Consider the following 6000-nt stretch of genomic DNA (forward strand, 5'->3'; position numbering starts at 1 on the left):
TCTTATAATCGCACAAACGGTATTGTTGTTGCAAGGTAATGTGAGAAGCAGGAAAAGTGGAGTATGTTTTCTCCAGTATTTTAGTATCTGTGACATTTACTCCATAGAATTTTAATTGTGAAACAATTCTGAACATGGCAGAGTTAGACTCGTTAACTTTCTTAAAATCCTGGAAACGTAAATTGTATCATTCATCATGCGTGGTTGGGAGTACAACTTCTTTCTGGTGGTCGTATCATTCCTTTAGACTCTTTCAAAGAATAAGTGGATCTTTAACTGTGAGATATTCACATTTTAAGCCTTCATCAAGATGTTTACGAAGGAAAATCATAGCTTTGGCCTTTTCATGTGGTGACTTGTAATTATTTTCTTTAATTGAATCGGTTAAACCCATTGACTCTATATGCATTTCTACATCTATGATCCAAGACACATACTTCTTTCCCGTGATGTTGAGTGCAACGAACTCAGTTTGGCAAGATTCGACATGGTGATAACTATAACAAAATATCAATATAATAAGAATCATAGTATTATTATTACAAAAGAGAGTACAATTAAAATTATATGTTAATCATAATAGCAATAAATAAAAGGGGAAATATTACAAGTATGAGCATTGTAAGAAAAAACTAAAAATCGCATGGAGAATGATCTCTAATAAAAAAAAGTAAAAATATGAAAAATGACTACTAAAATAACAAACATCATCATGATATTCGCCATATCGTGAAGATTATATTAAGAAGAGTGAGGAGAAGATGATAAGTGAAAGATAAAAATATTAAGAAGGGTGAAGAGAAGATGAGAAGTGAATTGTATGGGTTAAAAATCCACATTTTATAGAGTAAAAACTAGACGTTACGTTGGTGGCATAACCCTCCTTTGTATGAATATAAAATAATAAAATATATTTATATACCTTTCACTTGAATTAATAAGGATAGAAATTTGTAGTAGGACTAGAGCTAGGACCTATTTTCTTTTGACTTTAAGGTAGATGCTTGTAATTGGATCATAACCTTCATTCTTTGAATTAATGAATGTAGACAATTGCAGTAGGAATAGAACGTTCGTGTTAATAATGTGTTATGAAAACTAAGAAAATGTAAAACTAAGAAGAAAAACTTTAGAGGGAAAAACTAGAGAGAGTTTTATTAATCTTGTGAATGTGTACAAAATGAAGAGACTTAGAGCTTTATTTATAAAAAAAATATTTGTCACTATTTACCATTACTATTTACACAATACTTATTATTTACATTATTTACAGTTACTATTTATACAATAAAATTCTAATATAAACAATAACTTTAATTGACTCACATAATAATTTTAATTAAAATAGACAGTTACTATTCATAACATCTTCAGACATAAATTAAAAAGAAGAAAAATGAATGAAAAGATGGCACATATGTGATAACCACACGCATACATATAAATTATTTATACACACACAGTGAGAGTGAGAAGGTAAAACTAAAAAGCCGTCTTGATAGCCGGTGGGTTACTGTGGCGGCCGCAATTGGCAGTAAAGAAAGGGAAGTCTTATTGTGTCTCTGTTCAATATCTGCCGTACAATCCATCATCTATTACATAAATCTCGAATCCCTACAAAATTGTCAAAATCTTAAATAAACAAAACACACAGCAAAACAACATTCCATAAGGGCTCTTAATTTATGGTCCACTAAAGTCTAACAACCTCAACTCACCAAGTTCAAAGATAAGGTTAAGGTTACTAATGCCACTAAAGAAGGGAAGAAAAAAAGTTGTCATTTTTGGTCCAACTTAACTGCTTGAACTTGGTGACATATATTCACTTATATCTGTCTCATTTTTTGTACGAATGGTTGTCTTTCTAATTAAAATTTGATACACCGTAAATTATTTTTTAAGTATTTTTAGTATTTTATTTCTATTTATGGTGTCAGATTTTTAAATTTAAATGACATGATAAATAATTAGTAAAAATACAAACATCCAAACTAAAAAATGAGAATAACAAATCTATATATATATATATATATAGATGGCCACAATCATATTAGTAATGCGTGTAATATTTTAGACTTTAGAGTTTAGACACACAAATTGATGGTAGTGTATAGATAAGTTTAGGAAGATTAATTTTTGTAGTCCTACTAAACGGGTCCACCTAAAGCGTTTATTCTACGCATGTGGAAGAAAGTCCACAAATTAATGTTAATTTTTGTAGTATATAAATACACACACACATATATATATATATGGATATATATATCCAGGGAAATAGAGTAGTGATGAGGAGGACTGTAGTTTTGAGAGCATGCAACACGAATGTACGAGTATAAAGACTAAAGAGATGATACAGAAAAAAGAAATGGATGTTAGGTGAGGTGAGGTGAAATAAATTTTGTGAGATTTTTAGTTGATGGAATATTATGGAATCCGTCTTTAAGGGTTGGAGAATTCTTTGGCAGTTTTTCAATCATATTACAAAATTCCCCTCGAGATAACTAATTGGACTAACTTTAAAAATTATTTGAACTAGCTAGCCAGAAATGATATCGCAAGAAGGGTAATAACTCTTTTTTTTTTTTGGCTTTGTAATTCCCTTGCATATTATATAATATTGTTTCTGTTATGTATAGAGACGAGTGTTCCCTCTTTCTCTCTCCACTTAATGCATGGAGAAATGAAGCAGAATAGAATAGGGAGGAAAAGGACCACAATGAAAAGAAGAGAAGGGCTATGCTTGGTTAATGGTTATCTATACTATACTATACTATACTATACTATAATCAATGAATAACAAATAAAAATATAATATGATGAGGAAGAGGTCTGTTCAATTTAGGTCATAAAAGGGTAGCTATATACAAACTAATACTACTCCCGTGATACTCATGGGATTGGGACCATACATGTCCTCCAATGCAAGCAAGGAATTCCTCTCTCTCTCTCTCTCTCTCTCTCTCTCTCTCTCTCTCTCTCTCTCTCTCTCTCTCTCTCTCTCTCTCTCTCTCTCTCTCTCTCTCTCTATTCAATAAAGCAAATTAAGAGAGAGGGCACACAGAGAAGCATGTTTACTATTGTAAATGATCAGGGCTTCCAAAAGGCAGTCAAAGTTTTAATAATAAGTTGAGAATATTGCATCTCAGGCAAGCTAGTGGGATTGTGGACAGTGTTTTTCCTTTTTAAATAAAAATAGAAATAAAGATAAAATAAATTATTCTAATTTTATAGGAAAGAATGGAAAAAGCAGCTGATATTCTAAAGATAAATGTTGGAGTCAACTTCATAAAGTGAGATTTAGATTCAACCATATTATGTCTGTATGTGCTATTGGTTGGGATTATGACAATTGTGTTTTACAAGCTAACAAATTTCTTGAAGGGAAGTTGGAACCACAAGCTTGCAAGATTTTATGCTTATAAACGAATATGAGCAGAAAATTTATTAATAGTTGAAGAGTTGAGTGATGACTTTGGAAAGTTGCATATTGCTTTTGTCAACCTCTTAAGGGCTCGTTTAGTAAGAAGTTTTGCAGGTTTGAACCCACAAGTTCAATAGAACCTTCGTTTGGGACTTCACAAAACAGATATAAGTTAAACTTCCGATGAGACCTTGAACCCACATTCCTCTTGGGTTTTGCCTATTTGAACCCATATAGTTCTAACTCACTTTATACACAAATTCAAACAAAGGTTCAAATCACATGTTTAAATTATTCAAACCACACAAGTTTGAACCCTCTTACTATACGAGCCCTAAAAGCACCAACACTAAATAAATTTAGGGTTGTTCAAATTAACCGAAGGGGAACCGAGTGTGCGCCTTTGACAAGAACCCCTAGCGCATGCTGGACATTTCGCCTACATTGAGCGTCCATGCCATTTTATGGGTTTTCTTTTTATCTATTCCGCGTCAATGCGTCCTTTAACGTATAACACGAGTAACTTTTTTTGCTGAATGAATAATATGAGTAACTGAATAGGCAAAAACATGTGTAACGAAAAACATGTTCAAGAATGGCTTTGGTACAAGACAGATAAACAAAAGCACCAGCTTAAACTCCAAAATGTGTTGGTGGCACTTCCGCCACTCTAACAAAAACTTGATGGGAATAAAACTATGCTGCAAAATAAATTTTAAGTTTGTTGGGATTAACTTCCCCCTAATAAATTATTTGGCTGAAAATTTCGCTGAAACAAGGTCTCAAAACTCAACAAAAGATTTCATCACCATTTGCCCTTTAAATAGAAATGGTAGGAGATAAAGCTTAAGCACCACCAGATCCTTACTTCTTGCCGAAGACAATCAGCTGCAACTTATCGTAACCTGCCAGGACACCAGCGCCGGCAACAGCAAGAAGAATATTAGCACCAGCACCCTTAAAGAGAGACTTGGGACCTTCGTTCTTCAAGATCTGCGTGAAAGCGTCCGGGGAGCTCTTGTACTTGACTGCTTCACCGGAGGTCATCATCATTCTTCTACGAACCGTGTCAATTGGGTAGGACGCAAGACCAGCACAGTTGGTGATGAGCCAACCAAGGGCAAAGCTAGCAAAGAAACTATCCTGTAATCAAAAAAGGTAATTTCGTTATGAAGCCTGTAAAGAACAAATAGAAACAAACATGGGGCTCTCTGCAATATGAGACGCCAAAAGAACAGGACATCTCACTTTTGTTCATATCCGAAACGATATTAGAGAATATTAATAAGACTATTCAACAATGTTTTATATTATCCAGTGACTCATTATTTTCTAGAACAAAGTAACAATCATCACGAAAATAGAGTATGATGACATATCATAAAACTAATCTTTAGAGGTAAATAAACTAGAACGAAACAACAATTTTATTCCTATGAAACACATTGACACATTTGTTCCACAATCTTCACGCCAAATGTTTTTTTGATGCATATTGTTGCTCTTTGTTAAAACATAGCGAAATTCATTCATCTTCAATATTATATATAGGCAAAGACCGTCATCGTCATATAGTCTAACAGAATCAAGAAACCGAAATTGAAGAACAATCAACAAACCTGCAAGTCTCCAGTCAAAAGCACCGGCTTCAAGGAATCATACATTCCGAAGTAGAGACCACGGTACACAATGATACCAACACAAGAAATGCTGAACCCACGGTAGAGACCAGTAATACTATCAGATGTCAATGTCTTCCTGTAGACATCAATGAGACCATTAAACTGCCCTTCTCCTCCCTTCTTAGCAGCCTTAGCATCGTTAGCCAAACGTGCACGGGCATAGTCCAAAGAATAGACAAAGAGAAGGGAAGAGGCCCCAGCAGCACCTCTAGATGCCAAGTTACCGGCAAACCACTTCCAATAACCATCCATGTCTTTCTTGAAATTGAAAAGCCTCTTGAAGTAATCCTTGAAGGCAAAGTTCAGGGCATGGACACAAGTTTAGATCCAAACTTTTAGCACCAATTCATTTGCACAATCATTCAGCAGAAAAAGAATAAGGTTAAATCACAAACCTGAGTGGGGAAATAACGGATAACATTAGCTGTGTTCCCTCTCCACAATGAAACGAACCCCTCATCCTTTATCGTTCTCTTGAAGCAATCACCAATACCTGTAGGGTTCCGAAAGCCGACCACTTTTAATCATCTGATCTTGGTTCTGGATCAATAGTTTAACACGCTCAATTGGATCAGCGCAGTTGTTTTGGAAACAGCAGCAGAAACCCCACCCATAAGAAAATCAATCACAAAGTTTCCTTTCTCCGCTGGGGCTTGGATGGAGATAGGGGATGCAACTGATGAAACCCTGGACAGATCGGTGGTAGCTCTGCAGGTTGGCACAGCCGGATATTGCAATGCGGCATTAGAATAATTGCCAAATGCAGCATGCCTTTGGTACACAGCGGGACGTTGGAAACCAACATCTCGCGACAGGCTAGAGGGGGGAAGGAACTGGCCTGCTACCTTTTGCATGATGGTGGGTTACTGAGCGTTCTCCGCCATTTCCACTTTCCCT

At 35.1% G+C, this 6000-nt stretch overlaps 1 pseudogene; it reads right to left on the reverse strand.

The window, feature by feature from the left end:
- Positions 1–4267: 4267 nt before the first annotated feature.
- Positions 4268–5987, reverse strand: LOC21395735 (annotated as a pseudogene).
- Positions 5988–6000: the final 13 nt, after the last annotated feature.

The sequence above is a fragment of the Morus notabilis genome, unplaced genomic scaffold (assembly GCF_000414095.1).
Source record: "Morus notabilis unplaced genomic scaffold, ASM41409v2 Scaffold657, whole genome shotgun sequence".
In the NCBI taxonomy this organism is placed as follows: domain Eukaryota; kingdom Viridiplantae; phylum Streptophyta; class Magnoliopsida; order Rosales; family Moraceae; genus Morus; species Morus notabilis.